Source organism: Heloderma suspectum, chromosome 10, assembly GCF_057233095.1.
Source record: "Heloderma suspectum isolate Gila_16-S chromosome 10, 16-S_ref, whole genome shotgun sequence".
Lineage (NCBI taxonomy): Eukaryota > Metazoa > Chordata > Lepidosauria > Squamata > Helodermatidae > Heloderma > Heloderma suspectum.
In genome coordinates, this window is record NC_139467.1 from 26,552,501 (window position 1) to 26,570,458 (window position 17,958).

The following is a 17,958-nucleotide window of genomic DNA, read 5'->3' on the forward strand; positions in this document are numbered from 1 at the left end:
AATCATTGTTTGATTAAAAAGCCCTGTGGAATGCCGATCCCTGACCCATTTCAAGCTTGCATGGAGCGCAACTGAACTGCACAAGAGCCAGATATCAGAGGCTATAAAAATATGCCTGGCCCTACAAAGATAAAGTAAGGAAATCCATTATCCTGCCTGGCATGTTGACTTAGCCAAGTGATGATCCAGCCTGCAAAATGATTGGCTGAATTACCCAAGAGGAGGGTATTTCTTGAGAGAGCCACAACAGCTCTCTCTTCCGTCTTGTACATGGTTAGGGCACTACAGGCCTCATATTTGTATATATTGAAAACAAAGCCATTCCATTAAAATATGATCTTGGAGAATGTTCTGGTAGAGTTCTAGTGTCGGATGTTTTGATGCAACCTCTTCACAGTTGGTGTGTTGCTCACTGTGGAGGCTGGGAAACATTCCTGGGGTCAATTTGAAATCAGTTTGACGTATCTGAGCTTTCTTGGGAATGCTTGAGAAAAGCTCATCAAAGTTAAAATCACTCAAAAATGCCCCATTTGCATTTCCGAATGCAAACGGAAGTGTGTGTTCTCCAAAAATGTATGCACATTCCCAAACTTGTGTTCATGTTTGAAAAGTGTGCACTTTAAAAACTGCACTTTTTTAAACAAGTGCACTTGTTTAAAAAAAATGCACGCTTTTAAAAAATCGCACTTCAAAGTCTACATTTTTAAAAGTGGACTTAAAAAAACAACAATGCACACTTAAAAATGCACTTGTTCATGCTTTAGTCAATGGAGGAAAAGTATGCTGTTTTGAAAAATGGAGACAGCTCCCATTCAAAATGCACACATTCCCTGTTTGAACAAACTGGGGGGGGGGGAACCAGTTCACAAATGAGAATGGGAGAGAGCTGAGCTGAGCTTTGAAATGAAGTTCAGAGAATTTCAGTGAGTTCAAGCAAACCTGGTTCTCCCATCCCTAGCATGAAGCATGACAAGTCCACAAGGTTCTCCCTATTTGGGACAAAAAGAATTTGAGATTAAAATATTTAAATGTGGGGGAAAACCCCAGGGTTTCTTCCAAGCGTGCTGATGCATCTGTGTTATGAGTAGATGGTGCTGCTTTGGTTCCATAAAGAATGGCAGAGAATAAGTACACTATTAGTATATATGAATGATTGCCATAGGATTTAGATGAGATCATCTATTGACAGTGTATAAGGAGAGAATATCTGAAAATCAAGAACAGAATCCTTGAAAAATGAGGTAGAAGGCAGAAAGTTTTAGAAAATCTGCCCATGTAGTACAATAGGGATGTCAGAGAAATCTGCAACAGAGACAAATGAGTTTGGATTTTTTATGAATCTGACCAGTGGATTCTGCAGCAGACTGGCTTTTTTTCCCCTTTTGGGTGGATTTGGCATACTTGTGGACCATTTTTCTAACCTTCGGGAATTTTGCACAGATTTTGTTGTAGAAAAATACGCAAAAATTAAAAAAGAAACTGGCTGAAAATGTGCATTCCCCCATCGCCTAAGTGTGAAGATGTGCATGGGGTGGGGTATTTGCACATCTTTGCACATGTGAATTTGTGCAAATTCAGACTCATATATATACAGTGTGTGTGTGTGTGTGTGTATATATATATACACACACACAAACACACACACACACACATACAGGCAGATGATGGAACAAAAGGCACCCAACAACTGAAAAACAGTGGAATAGATTTTACACAATCCATGCATCCCTATAAAACAAGAGTTCTATCTTTCCTTTATGTCCATCAAGAAAATTCTCATGCAATAGTGTGCGCAGGGGCAATTTTGGTAAATGAATCTTTGCATGTAGGGCGACAAAATATCTCCTGAAATTCCCTCTTATATGAAATTACTGAAGTTACAGGAGGTCTGTCCTCCTCTGCATCTAGTCACCCTACAGCAGGGGTGGGCAACTTTGGGAGGTCTGGAGGCCACTTCCCACACCCTGGACACTCCATCCCCTGATGGAGGAGTGAGTGCACAACTGTCCTACCAAGGAAACAGGCATTGTTGCTGCCATCACTGCTGGGCCACTAGAGCTATGTTGACAAATGTAACTGTGTGGTAAAATAATCAGTCCCAGCCAATGAAAGTGGGATTTTGTTGAAAGAAGAGTTATTTCTAATTCCAGGGATAAAGGGGACCAAGGTACTGGATCCTCCAATCTGAACGCAAGGAGGTGAGCCAAACTGTATTTCTAAGGTTTTGATTTGGGCTGTGCACCACTTCGGCCCAAGTCTGGAAGCGTGAGTCGAATTGGGCCGCTTCAGGCCACTTCAGGCTCCTTCCAAGGCTTTGGTGTGTTCAGAGCATCGACACCCTGGCCCAGACACCCCAGGACCTCCAGCTCCTTACCTGAGCCATTACCGCCATTGTTGCTGCCTCTGTCATCGCCACTACCAACTCTGTCACTGCCTCCTCTTCCTCCTCCTCTGCCGCCTGCCGGCCGCTGCTGGCCACCACCAGCTCCTCAGCCCTGGACATGCACTGGCTCTTGTTGCAAGCAGTCGCCATTCTTTAAAATGGTGACTCCCTGCAACAAGCGCTGCTACACGTCCTGGGCTCAGGAGCTGGTGGTGGTGATCATGGCAGTGGTGATAGCAGTGGCGAGGTGGAGGCAGTGATGGTGGTGGAGGAGGAGGAGGAGGAGGAAGCAGAGGAGGAGGTGGCAGTGGAGGAGGAAGAGGCAGTGACAGAGGAGGAGGAGGAGGTGGTGGTGGAGGAGGAGGTGGCAGCAGAGAAGGAGGAGGCAGCAGCAGAGGTGGAGGAGGTGGTGACAGAGGAGGAGGAGGTGGTGGAGGAGGAGGTGGCAGCAGAGAAGGAGGAGGCAGCAGCAGAGGAGGAGGAGGTGGTGACAGAGGAGGAGGAGGTGGTGGAGGAGGAGGAGGCAGCAGCAGAGGAGGAGGAGGTGGCAGTGGAGGAGGAAGAGGCGGTGACAGAGGAGGAGGAGGTGGTGGTGGAGGAGGCGGTGGCAGTGGAGGAGGCAGCGGCAGCCCAGGTAAGGAGCTGGGGGTTGTGCAAGGGCATCCAGGGGGACAAAATGGGATTTGCAGGGGCCCCGAATCAGCCCCAGCTGAATCAGGCCCGCCTCAGAAGGCACGAAGCGGCTTCCGAGTCAGATTGGGGGGTCCACACACAGCCCTAGTTTTAATCACACTGCCCCGAGAGCTTTGGCTCTTGGGTGGCATAGAAATGTAAAGGGCAGCAGCAGTACCAGCAGCAATGCCTTCATCCAACTTTCTGATGTCTCTCCGCCCTGTGTCAGCCATGAGAGCATCCCTTAACCTTCAATAACTGCGTTTAGAGCCATCTAGAACCATATTGGCATATTGATATAGCCATTAATAAAGGCTGATGGTTCCCAAAAAGAGCACCATACTATGGCAGGATCACCACAGATATCCTGCAAGAAGAAATGTACTGGGAGAGTTCAAGCATAATGCTCAGCCATGGTTGAGCATGGAAAAGATGAGCCACAGCCAGCCTCAGGTTTTCAGGCTTCCTCTAGGGCTGTTGGAGAAATCCACCACAGACTTCTTTGGAATCCGGCCCCCTGGAGTCCGTGGTGGAACGGCCTCCCCCCCACACTGCTACCCCCCGAAATCCCCCCAGGACGGACCTACCTGGTGGCAGATGCAGCGACAGCGGATGCAGCGGCGGCGGCAGCTCCAGCTCATCTTCCAGCCGCTGCCGGGCTGCTGCAGCCGCAAATAGCAGCCGCTGTAGCGGCCACCATTTGCGTGCCTCCATTAGGCTGTGATAGGCTATGTAAATACTTACGTAGCCTATCACAGCAAAGAGCAAGGGCACAAATGGCGGCCGCTATGCCATTTGCACCCCTGCTCTTTGCCATGATAGGCTACGTAAATACTTAAGTAGCCTATCATGGCCTAATGAAAGGATGCAAATGACGGCCGCCATTTGCGGCCGCAGCAGCCCAGCAGTGGCCGGAAGTCCGGCTGTGGCCAGTCCTGGCTAGCAGCTCCGGAGCCTTGCTGCACAGTGGAGCCAGCTGGGGAGGATTCCGAGGGGAGGGATGGATCACCTCCCCCCCACCGTGGATGCCCCAGACCGGAACCGGGTGAGTAATCCGCCCATCCGTACTTCCTGCTCAAGTCCTCTGGAATGGCTTGAGTTGGAGATTCCATTCTAGATGGACCAAATTTTGGTATTATGTTCAAACCTTAAACAGTGGTTAATCTTAATTATTATTTGTTGAAATAAGCCAGCTTCTTCAACTATGGTAAGTCCCCCCTCCCCTGCTTTTTTAACAAACCATTGTTAAGACAAACCACAATGTCCTGGTTTCAGAAGACAGACACAGCAAGCTGTGGTGTGGGATGGTGCGGGGGCCTGACTGAGTCCAGGAGTCCATCAGGCTTGCACCCCAGGACCCCATGCACCAAGCTTCTGGCCTCCCTCGCTTCTGCTCAAGCCTTCCTGGATGTTCCCCACACTCAAGAGCCCCTGCCATTTTCCTGAGCTTGTTTTTAAGAAAAAGGAGGTCATTGAAAATGCACATATTTAAATTTGTGCAAATTCAGGCTGGAGAAGGCTGATCTACACTGTATTAGAGGCATAAATGGCCCATATCATTTATGTTGTATATCAACCTTTCCCAGCCTGAATTTGCACATATTTACATATGCACATTTTAATGACCTCCTTTTTTCTAGGGATGTACGAAAGTGACTTACCTTTTTGCGGATTCTGTTCATAGTGGGGGGGGGAGGCATTCTGTCCCTCCCCCCAGAATCCTTGACGGTGGGGGAGGTGATCCGGTCCTCCCCCCCAGAATCCTTGATGGCTGGCTGTGCTCCACGGCGGCTCCACAGAGCAGCCAGCCAGGCCCAGGCCAGGGCTGTCCGCAGCCGGATTTCTGGCCGCGGAGGGCTCTGGGTAAATAATAATTAAAAAAACGCGTACGCAAATTTAGACTAAGACTTATTTAGTCTAAATTTAGACTTATTTAGACTACGACGGTGAAAAATAAGGAATGCAACATTTTGCATTCCTTATTTTTCGCCGTCTTAGTCTAAATATCTACGTAGACTAAGATAAAGAAAAGAAAGGGGAATGCAAATAGCGTACTGGGTGTGCGTTTTTGTTTTGTTTTTTACCCAGATGTGATAGGCTACATAAGTCTTTACGTAGCCTATCACGTCTATGGGGGGGGAGAAAAAACCACAGACTGCAAATGGCGGCGGCGGCAGCTGGTCGGAAGACCAGCTGCCGCCGCCGAAGCCGCCGCTGGAGCCGCCGCTGTCCGAAACATCCGCCACAGGTAAGTCTCGTCCCAGGGGGGATCCGCAGGGGGTGGCAGGCTGTTCCGCGATGGATTTCAGGGGGCCGAATGCACTGGCATTCGGCCTTGCCAAGATCCATCGCAGAATTCTCTGACATCCCTACTTTTTCATAAAAATTTGCTTGGGAAAATGGTGGATGCTCGCAGATGGGATTCAGAGTGAGTGCAGGTAGTTCAGTGAGATTGTGGGGGCTTGAGCGTGGGTCTGGGAAGCCTTGAGAGGGGGCAGCACTTCAGAGGGCGCCTGCAGAAACCAGACCGTAGGGGCGTCCATCCATCCCTAACCTGTGGCTAATCAAGAATGGAAGCAAAAGCTTCTGATATCCTCTCAGCTGTGTCAGAGAAGGGGGTGGAGTGTACTATACCTGAGCCTTGCCTAATCTCATTTTTGCAACACTGAACTATGGTTTGGTGTTATGTCTGAAGCAGTTCACTGTTTTACTATGACTCCATCATCGACTGACTGTACCCAAGGTTAGGGTTTAGTTTTTAAAGAGTAAAGTTCTTTCTGAGCATCTGGTAGTGAGATTATTAACAACTCCATCAAGAACAGAACTGGCATGTTAACACAGTGGCAGTTAAAGAGAAAGGTTAAATATGGTTTTCTTTGGGCTTTTTGCAGACCTTTTGCTGTTGCTTAGAACTAATACATCGACTAGCCAGACTTTTTTCTTTGAGAGTTAGGGGAGGTATGTCAGCTTTCAGAAGGATAAGGGTTTTCTGAACCTGGTTCATTGTTCACCGTACAAAGATATGTGTGCGTAAATTATATTGGTTTCCTCATTACCCAAGCATTTTAAGTTGCCAGTGAAGAAGGGAAGAGTGGTATTTTATAAAATCCTTTCTTTGTTTCTAGATTGCTGTTGAACAGGTTTTATTTGTTAAGGTACATGATTTGTATGCCTCACCTTCAACATAAATTTATGTTCTAGGTATGACTAACAATGCAGTAGTAATAGGGATGTCAGAGAATTTCTCCACGAATCTTGGGGAGGCTGAATGCCAGCGCATTCGGCCCCCCGAAATTGGTGGAGAAACGGTCTGCCCCCCCGCCCCCCCCCCGGGATGGGACTTATCTTGTGCGAATGTCCCTGGTGGCGGCGGCTCCGGCGGCGGTGCGGTGGCGGCGCAGCAGCGGCGACGGCCGGTCTTCCGACCGGCTGCCACCGCTGCCATTTCCAAGTTAAAAAAAAAAAAAAACGTGATAGGCTACGTAAAGATTTGCATAGCCTATCACGGCTAGATTTTTAAAAAACACAGTGATAGGCTACGCAAATAGCGTTGCCCTTATTTTCGCCGTAGTCTATGTAAATGTTTATGTCGACTACACGTGCCAAAATAAGGAGCGCAAATGGCGGCGCCCATAGGCGCCGCCATTTGCATACGTGCATTGTTTTTTTTTCACTCAGCTGTGATAGCCTACATAAACATTTACATAGCCTATCACGGCTGACTGCAGGGATGCAAACGGCGGCAGCTACAGCTGCCGCCATTTGCGTCCCGGCAGGACAGGATTTGTGGCAGGGGGGACGGGGCGCCTCCCCCCTGGCCAGAATTTAGGGGGGAGGGACGGAGCACCTCCCCCCCACCGCGAATCAACTTTCGGGATCAGGTAAGGGACTTTCGTACATCCCTAATTAGAAGAAAAAAGCATACAACTTTGTTAAAAATAGAAATTAATACAGTAAAGCATGCACGTTATAATGGCAACAGTCAATTTAAATCAGGGGTGTTGAACCTGAAGCCTGTGGACTACATCTGACCCACCTGGGGACCACACAGTCTTTAAAATAGAGGCCACTGGCATGAAGTGGGTCAGGGAGTCTATATGAAGCAACGGGCTGCCATCATGGAACAATAATGACAAAGAAGTAGAAACAAGCTATTTAATTAGACATCACTTGAAATATGCATCAAGAAATCCTAAAGCTGGGTGGCAGGTATGAACGGAATGCAGGAAGAAGCGATGGATTGAAATGCCTACCAAGGTACGTATGAGGATTTCATTTTTCCTCACAAAACATGCGAGCATACCCTGTTCGAAGCTCCAAACATGAGCACAAACGCGAGCATGTGTCCAACGGAAATGGCTCTCATCCAATTTACACGACTTTCTGAGTTTGATTTTGCACAAATTCCCTAACTTGCACACATTGCCCTGTAGCCTGAATCAGCCCCGCTTTAGTCTATGGGGGAAAGTTGCACAAATTGGGGGATTTGTGCAAATTCCGGGAACTATGCACAGATTTGCACGGTGTTCCCATTCACGCAGAGCAAGCAGCGATTGCAAACGTGAACGGGAATTGGGCACAAGACATGCAACAAGACAGTTTGGATAAGCCTGGTGATCGCGAACATTGCTTGGTCGCCCATCCCTATGCCTACTCCAGGAAAAGCTGGGAGATACCTGAGTAGGTTACATGGATAGAAGTGACTCACTTTACCTTTGGCAGCTGTGGAACAGATGAGTCAGCCATTGGCACACGTGTGACCCAAGCCCTGGCTGATGGAGTCACGGAATCCATGTACCAACGGTGACTTCCATACAATTTTTTAAAGAAGAAACACTTTCATCCACACAGCAACATCACAAGTGACTTTAGGAAGAAAACAACAATGACAGACCAATCAAATGCTGCCTACCCTGCTTAAGTCTGTGCCAGAAACATTGCATGCTGCAGCTGGCGTGGGAACATGAGCCTTGCGACGACTCCTATGTCTGCCTGCCAAACGTGGGGCCTTTGGGTGCTGGGGAAGAGAGAACAATGTTGTGAATGCAAAACAATCCAGCTGCCACTTCTGGATCCCTCAACTAAGATTTAATTATTAAAGCGACATCGCAGCCAGCTAATTGATCCAAGGTATAAACTCAGGCAGGCCATTCCTTCAACTTCAAGTTTCACTTAATTGCTTTGCAGTGACTTGGACCTCAGCTTCCTTGCCCCCACCCCCAGCATCACTTCTGCAAAGTGAACAACATGGCATCATCTTTCCTTCCTTAAATGCTTCCCTAAACACTGCCCTTGTTAGGACAGCATCTGTGGCTATACCTTCTCCTTCCTCCCATCCCTCCACCTTCCATGAATAATTGCCAAGTGTGGTAGAGAGCAATCACCATTGTAATAAAACTGGCCCACTCCATCCTTCCAGATTTAATGAGCATGCCAGGCTACGGAATGTTGCCCAGTTCCTCCCTGAGCTAGCTGTGCACAAGAAATATTTCATTGCGCCGTATAATTAATGTCTCCAAAGTGGTGGAAGGGATGGGAGAGCTTGTTGGTTGATAAAATTCGGCAGTGGGCAATGGGATATGTCCCCATCAGTGGAGGTGGGTGGCTCTAATGTCAGTGGGGCTGTGAATTTGCTCTGGGTTTCAGTCAGAACTAGTCAGAACTCTAAAAGAACTATCCACAGTTCTGAAACCTTTTTTGGGGGGGAGGTGTTCAGAAACTTGGATAGCTCCTTTAGAGCTCTGGCTGGTTCTGACTGAAACCCAGAGTGAATACACAGCCCCACTGACATTGGAGCTGCCAGGCTCCACTGGTCCCCAGCCATCACTATGTATTCAAGTGATAACGATGGTGATTAGGGATGGATGGATCCATCTCCCATCTGCCAAGCTGCCAAACCACCCCTCCTCCCCATGCCAAGGACTCTGGCAGTCAAGCCCTTCTGCTTTATGTGCACAAGGACTTGACTGCCGCAGTCCTCGGTGCGGCCACCACCCCAGTGCTCTCACCCTGGCCTGCTCCCAAGAATATGCATTTAGTGCATGCATATTCTAGCAGTGCTGCTTAAGAAAAGTAACATGAGAGGGTGGGAGAAGACAGTGGCATTTTTAATAGATCAAAGCCCAAAGCTGAGAGTGGTTCAGACCACCCCTCCAAGAGCTGTGCTGTCTGTGCCCTTTGACAACCATGCTGTGCTGTGCGTACTGAAGTGGTTCTTGACAAAGCATGGTGCTGGCAGGCTGTGCATAGGCCTATTGTGATGGCTAGGGTGACCATATTACCTCTTTGACCAATAATGGGCCTCTATTTGAAGGGCTGCCTGAGGACCACACTCTCTGTGATGGTCATCTCTATTTAAAGGGCTGTCCTGTCCAATCTCAGTTTATGGATAAAGAGCCATAAAAATGGCTGCCTGTCACTAGTTAGCCCCTGAACAGCAGATTGAACAAGCAGGCACACAGGTCACCAGGTCACTGTCTTCCAAAGTATGGGAGACCATATTTCTATTTCAAGTTTAAACATCATTTCCAAATTTTCATCTATACATATATGTTAGCGTACACAAATGTTATGCAAGTCACAGCCCTCTTTCTGGCAATGCATTTCCTCTTTTTTGGCATTTCATATGTGGCCACTGTAGTGATTGCCAGCCTACTGACATGAACATGACTCTTTACGTTGGCTACACCTGTGTTGGTGCCCAGGAAAACAGTGTACAACTTAGGGATGTACAGATCCCCTTACCTGGGGTCTGTTGGGGGGGGTCCACAAGTGGGGGGATGCGATCCGGTCCTCCCCCCGGAATTCTCCCTGGCCAGCTCCGCTCCGAGGGGAGTCCACAGACCCACTGGCTGGCTCCGGCCACTGCTGGACTTCCAGCCACGGCCGGTCTGCGAATGCAAATGGCATTTTACATAGCCAATCACGGCCAATGGCAGGGATGCAAATGGCATCCGCTATGCCATTTGTGTCCCTGCTCTTTGCCATGATAGGCTATGTAACTATTTACCTAGCCAATCATGGCCGATGGCAGGGAAGCAAATGACGTCCGCTACTCCAGACGTCATTTTGTTCCGCAGCCTGGCAGCAGATGGCTGCGGAACAAAGATGGCGACCTGGACCACCACCAGGTAGGTTCCGTCCCAGGGGGATTTCGGGGGGGGGGGGGTAGTCCATTCTGCCATGGACTCTAGGGAACTGGATTCCAAAGAATCTGGTTTCATTGGAGTCCGTGGTGGATTTCTCCGCCATCCCTAGTACAACTGCTTCTGGGGTCTTGGGGTTCTTAGCGGTGGCCACGTGTTCCCTGTGGCTGTGCTCCTACCCATCCTGAGTCCCTTTGGACCTCACAAAGTGCAGCATGATGTGGGCACTGGCACTTCTCCCTTGACAGTGTGGCACACAGGTATTGTGCATACGTTTGAATGGGCCCTCAACCATGCTCTCTGCTGTGTTGGCCCTTGCCTTCTCTGTGTATCTGCCTTTCTCTCATTGGCTGGAACAAGTCTTGTGAATATGAAGAAAAAGAAACCGCTAGTGACTAAAATGACTACATTGGTCACTGTGTGAATGCAAGCCAGTGTGGTGCAGTGGCGAGAGTGTTGGACTGGAGATCCGAGTTCTAGTCCCCACTCGGCCATGGAAGCTCACTGGGTGACTTTGGGCCAGTCACAGATTCTCAGCCCAACCCACCTCACAGATTTGTTGCTGTGAGGATAAAATGGAGAGGAGGAGGATTATGTATGCCACCTTGGGTTCCTTAAGGAGGAAAAAAGGCAGGATATAAATGTAATAAATAAATAAAATAAATATATAAGTGGGAGAGCCAGAGTTTCTTAGATACTTCTAGGGAGGTTTTATGTCTTCTTTTACAGAGGATAGTCCTCTGTAAAAGGATATTCTCTATTTGAAGGGCTGTCCTGTTCAATTCTAGCTTAAAGGTAGGGATGCACGAAAGTCACTTACCTGGTCTCACAGCTTGCTTCACAGTGGAGGGGAGGCGCTTCGCTGCTCCCCCCGAAGTTCAGGCTGGGGGGGGAGGCTACCCTCCTCGCCCGGCTGAAATTCAGGCCAGGGGGGAGGCTTCCCGCCTCGCCCGGCCGAAATTCAGGCCCGGGAGAAGCGCCCCATCTCCCCGGCCGCGAACTTCAAAAGAAAAAAAAAACGCCCCTGTGATAGGCTACGTAACGATTAACGTAGCCTATCACGGCTAGATCTGCAAAGTCAGCTGTGATAGGCTACGTTAATCGTCACGTAGCCTATCACGGGTGACTTTGAAAAAAAAAAAAAGTGTGTATGCAAATGGCGGCCCCGATAGGGAGCCACCATTCGCATTCCTTATTTGGTCCCTGTAGTCTACGTAAAGATTTACATAGACTACGGCGAAAATAAGGGCAACGCTATTTGTGTTGTCCTTATTTTTGCCGTAGTCTACGTAAATCTTTACGTAGACTACAGGGACCAAATAAGGAACGTGAATGGCGGCTCCCTATGGGGGCCGCCATTAGCCGTACGCGCTTTTTTTTTTTTAAGTCACCCGTGATAGGCTACGTGACGATTAACGTAGCCTATCATGGCTGACTTTGCAAATCTAGCCATGATAGGCTACGTTAATCGTTACGTAGCCTATCACAGGGGCATTGTTGTTGTTGTTTTACTTTTCTTGTAATGGTGGCGGCGGCAGCCGGTCAAAAGACCGGCTGCCGCCCCCGCCCCTGACGAAGACCTGCCGAACCGCCACTAGGACCCGCCGCCGGGAGGGACATTCGTGAAAGGTAAGTCCCATCCCGGGGGGGGGCGGGGGGCAGGGAAGCGGAGAATTTCTCCCCGAACAACCTTCGGAGGACCGAATGCATTGGCACTCAGCCCCCCAAAGTTTCGGGGAGAAATTCTCCCCCATCCCTACTTAAAGATAAAGAAACATAAGAACTGTTGCTTATCACTGTTAGCATCTGGACAACAGACCAAATAGGTACAGAGGGTCACCTGGTCACAGTCTTCCACAGTATGTTGAGATTACTGTAATTCTATTTAAATTATAAATTATTTCTACATTTACATCTATACATAAAAATCAGCATATACAAGTTTTATGCAAACCAGAATCCTCTTTAGTCCCCTTTCTTGGTTATTCATGTCCTCTTCTTTGGGGATTTGTAAGTGCCCATCCTATATACATCATCAGGCATTGGGGATGTGCAAACTCACCCCCGTCCAGGTTCTCCGGATGCCTGCCCAGCCCCCAGACCTGGTCGTTGGTCCCTGGATCACACTTGAGCTCCTCCCATGCTCGGCCCGCACTCACCCCAGCAGCCTTGTTGAACTCCATGGTCACCATTTTTTTTGAAAAATAGAATGGTGATTGGAAACATGTGCATGACTTTGTATGCACAACATGCGCATTTTGCAAATGCACACATCCTCATGTATGAAATGCCCATTTTGTGAACGTGCATATTTATGCGGGTGCAAAAAGGCACATTTTTTTAAAAAAAACACTATTTCGTGCATACACGAATATGTGCATTTGCAAAATGTGTATTTTCACGTGTGTGCGCAAATATGCATATTTTTGTGATCGCCATTTTATTTCTCAAAAATGGTGACTACTAAGCTCAATGAAGCCACCAGGATGAGTGCAGGCCATTCGCCGAGCACAGGCAAGGGCTGAGCAGGGGCAGGGGCTCGGCGAGCGGGGCTTGGGGTGCTGGCCGGGGTGGTTCCGTGAGATTCGCAGACTGAATCGGGTGCTCTCTTCATCCCTATCAGGTGCCTTTGATTCCTGAAGCATGGATAAACTGAAAATGGGCAATTGACAAAACAGTTAACTGGTAAATCATTAACAGTTCCCCTTTGTCTGTTGAGGGAAACGGGAGCTGGTCCAAGCAATTTTCCCTTGGTAAATGAAGATTTTGAAAAGAGGAGTCTGTCTTAAAAGAAAAAGAATATATTTTGACATTCTTTACACACACACACACACACACACTCTCTCTCTCTCTTTTGCTTTTGTTTGGAAAAAAAGAGGGGGGAGTATGGATCTCAAGCAAAAGCATTAAGAAGTTTCCCAGGCCTGCATATTGTGTAAGTTGACTAGGAAAAGACATCTGGAGAGCTGTAATGTAAATCTTGGCCACAATTCACAGGATCCACTAGTTCTTGCATTACAATGTGTAGTGCCTTGGTGATGAAAATTCACAGGAAAAAGGAACCTGACTGCACTATGTACAGATCTTGGAGTGGTGATCAGTAGGGATGTCAGAGAATTCTGCCATAGACTCCAGTGAGTCCATGGAACAAAGAATGTCTAAAGAATCTGGCCCCCTGGAATCTGTGGAGGAATGGCCTCTCCCTCCCATGGTGGTGGCTCTGGCGGCAGCAGCTCTGGCAGCGGATGCGGCGGCAGTGGCTCTGGCTGGTCTCCCAGCTGGCCGCTGCTGGGCTGCTGCGGCTGCAAATGGTGGCCATCGTAGCAGCCGCTATTTGCATCCTTGCAGTCAGCCATGATAGGCTATGTAAATATTTACATAGCCTATCACAGCAAAGAGCAGGGATGCAAATGGCAGCCTCTATGCCATTTGCGCCCCTGCTTTTTGCCATGATAGGCTTCGTAAATACTTACGTAGCCGATCACAACTGACTGCAAGGACGCAAATGGCGGCTGCTTCAACTCCAGCTGCAGCCAGCCCCGGAGCCACCGTGGAGCAGAGCCAGCTGGGGAGGATTCTGGGTGGAGGGACAGAGCGCCTCCCCCCCCACTGCGGATTGCCCAGCACGGAGCCAGGTAAGACTTTCGTAGCATCCCTAGTGGCCAGTCACTGCAATTCTGCACCCAGCCATATCTGGAAAAGCCTTATTAAACTTCAAGCTCACCTGGAAGACCACTTCCCATGTCAATCTCTGCCAGCAGGATGGGTTTGCAGAATCTAAATAACAGAAGAGTAATCTGAAGGGAGGAGGAGAAGCACAGACCTAGTTCAAGAAGACCCTCCCTGGTAGGTGGGCTTTCCCTGGCCACCCTCATTTTTTTTTCCTGCAGCCTTTGAATTCTGCTCCTATTCATATAATGATGCAACACGGTTCCATTACATGGAAGACAGTAGGGATGGCAGAGAATTCTGCCATGGATCTCAGGGAGACCGAATGCCAGGGCGTTCGGTCCCCGGAAATCTGTGGTGGAATGGCCTGCCCCCCCCACGGATCCCCCCAGGACGAGACTTACCTGGGGCTGATCTTCTAGGCAGTGGCGGCTGCGGGGGCGGCTGCGGCGGTGGCTACGGTGGCGGCGGCTGCAGCGGCTGGTCTTCTGACTGGCTGCCGCCGCCGCCATTTGCAGTTTTGTTTTGTTTTTTTACACACACGTAATAGGCTATGTAAGTTTTTTTTTTAAAGGTGTATGCAAATGGCAACGGCTTTGGCCGCCGCCATTTGCGTACGCCTTTTTTTTTTACCCAGACGTTTTAGGCTACGTAAAAACTTATGTACCCTAAAACGACTGGGTAAAAAAACAACAACGCATACACAAATGGCGGCGGCTACGGCCGCCGCCATTTGCGTTCCTTATTTTGGGCCGTCTTAGTCTACGTAAATAATTACGTAGACTAAGACGGCGAAAATAAGGGGAACGCAAATAGCGTCCGCTACGCTATTTGCATTCCCCTTATTTTCACCATCTTAGTCTACGTAAATATTTACGTAGATTAAGATGTCAAAAATAAGGAACGCAAATGGCGGCAGCCATAGCTGCTGCCATTTGCGTACGCCATTGTTGTTGTTGTTTTTCCCAGAGCCCTCCGCGGCCGGAAATCAGGCTGCGGACAGCTCTGGCCTGGCTGGGCCTGGCCGGCTGCTCTGCGGAGCTGCTGCAGAGCACAGCCTGCTGCGGAGGATTCCAGGGGGGGAGAAACGGAGCGCCTCCCCCCCCCATCCAGGATTCCAGGGGGAGGGACGGAACACCTCCCTCCCCCACCATAAATATAATCCGCGAACAGGTAAGTGATTTTCGTACATCCATAGAAGACAGGGAGAATGAAGAGGCTGCAGAGGGAAAATACAAAAGGGGAGTTCCATCCCATGTAAAGGATATGTGGGTTATGGGTTTCCCCTTAACACATTCAAGTTTTAATCCTTGCAGCTTCTGAAGTCTACCTCTATAGAGAGGTATAAGGGGCATTGGTTTGCAAAAATTATCTGAAATCTTTGTCGCTGTTGTTGTTGCTGTTGTTTTGGAATGTGTGAATCAAAACTCAAACTTGCTGAAGTTCTCTGAATCCCAACTCAAAGCTTGTTCTGCCTCTAGTCCACACCAGTTTAGGAGCTTTGTTTTTCTCTTTTAGCATGTAAATCCATGCATATTTCTGCATATCTTTCAAAAAATATTCATCTTGTGTGCATCTTTGAAATGTGCACATTCTTCTCTCATTGCTAAATGATATCTGTGCACACTTTTTTTTTCAAAACTAAGCATTTTCAAGCACATTTTTCAGATGTGCACATGCTGTCAATCTCAATTGTTTGGTCTGCGAATCACACTGCAGGCTCGGAAATGTCTGGACTTTGACTGCAGATTGTGTCCAAATCTGTGTTCGGTCCAGAAGGTGTGAGCTGCGTAAATCCTGACAAAAACAAACTGAAAAATTGTTCTCCTACATCCCTGGTCCCCCCCCCCCAGAAGATATTGGATTATTCCTGAGTTAGTCTGAAGTTCCTTCAGGTTCTATGACTGATCCAACGCTTGAAGCCAGGGTGGGCTATACATCCAAGGTGACTGGTGGGAATGGTGAGTACTAGTGCTCACCTTCTTAGTAAGTACATGCATAGTGAGTTATGTGGAGTTGGCTTTTTAACTAGTAAAGAATATTGAGGCTCAAGACATGTAACTCAATAAAGTTGTGGCTCATAGTTCTACACATTCACCGCCAAGAAAAGGGACATCATCATCATCATCACCACCACCACCACCACTACCATTTCCATACCTCCCCATAGCCAAAGCTTTCTGGGCAGTTTACAGAAGTTAAAACATTAAATACAATATAAAAAGTTTAAAAGCCATTTACACAAAAAGCTCAAGAGTGGAGCACCTGCTTTGCAAATAGAAGGTCCCAGGTTTTATCCCCAGCATCTCCAGGGTTTTTGTTTAGTTTTGCTTTTTGCTAGTTGCTACAGCAAATCACAGTGGTGCGGTGGTGATGGGGGCTGTGGGGACCACAGTGCAGCGACAGGTACTGCATACAGCTTGCAGCACTCATGGCTGCCCACCGCTGATGTAGATGAACTGAACAGGCAGTTGGGCATCCATAATCAATGTGTAGGGATGTATGAGAATTCTGTTTTGGGAGTAACATCGCAATGGAATTTATTGGTTTGGCCCTGGCGTATTTAGATCTGTTTCCCCTGCTGGCATCGACTCGATCTGTGGCGAGTTATTCCAAAATGTGGATTTTGATTGATTGATTTTTTAATGGCAACAATTTATTTATTATTTATTTTTTACATTTATTACATTTATATCCTGCCATTTTTCCTCTTTAAGAAACCCAAGGTGGCATACATAATCCTCCTCCTCTCCGTTTTATCCTCACAACAACAACCCCATGAGGTAGGTTGGGCTGAAATTCTGTGACTGGCCCAAAGTCACCCAGTAAGCTTCCACAGCTGAGTGGGGACTAGAACCCAGATCTCCCAACTCCCAGTCCAACATTCTAGCCACTATACCACACTGGCTCTCCAATTTACACAAATGTGATTCCCCCTTTTTTCTGGGTGTTTCAGTTTGCAGAAATGGGGTTGTATTTTTAAAAATATTTTTTTTATTGGGTGTCTTGTCCAAGTATGCCCTTCTGCAAGTCCACCTGTCCATAATGTAGCATTGCAGAGGCACTCTCCCCACCCTTTACTCAAACATATGAACATTTCCGGAATCGGGGGGGGGGATTTGTCCCAATGTGCTGCCACTTATTGGAATGGAAACACTGTGAAATCCCATCGGGCTTCGACAGAGCAAAATTCCCAGTATTACACACATCCCTATTGATGAGTCATCAAAGATAGAGTCGTTCAGGAATAGGCAACCTTTGGGGCCCATTTGGCAATTTAAGAAATTGTCCTGGGCACCACCATGAAATGGGTGTGCTGCAGAGGAAAGCATCAACCTACAGCTACCATCTTCATTCCCCAAGACTGCCTCTGAGCTCCACATGTGGCACAGAGACATTCATGGGGGGAAAGATGGGAGATGCTAGAGGATCTCCCTTGGCTTTGAAATTGCCAGTTAGAAATTGTGTGATTAAAACAATATAACATATACAGTCAAATAGGCAAGGCAGCTTGGCGGGTGCCAAGAAGCGTGTCTGAGGTGCACTGGTGGCCATGGGTGCCATGTTGTCTGCCCCTGGAGAAGTTGAATAGACTGAGTATTTAAAAAGAGTATAATTTGTTTGAGTGAGTGATTGTGGGTCTAGGATGCCTTAGCAACCTATATAAAACACATGACGTTTTATATGTGGCTGCCAAATGTGGCCAATGTGATGCGGCTGCAAAAAAGGCAAATGCTATTTTGGGCTGCATTAATAGAAGCGTAGCTTCCAAATCCCCGGAAGTACTAGTTCCCCTCTACTCAGCACTGGTTAGGCCTCATCTGGAGTACTGTGTCCAGTTCTGGACACCACACTTTAAGAAGGATACAGACAAGCTGCAGAGGGTTCAGAGAAGGGCAACAAAGATGATCAGGGGACTGGAAACAAAGCCCTAGGAAGAGAGACTGAAAGAACTGGGCATGTTTAGCCTTGAGAAGAGAAGACTGAGGGGAGATAGGATAGCGCCCTTCAAGGACTTGAAAGGTTGCCACAGAGAGGAAGGCCAGGATCTCTTCTCGATCATGCCAGAGTGCAGGACATGGAATAATG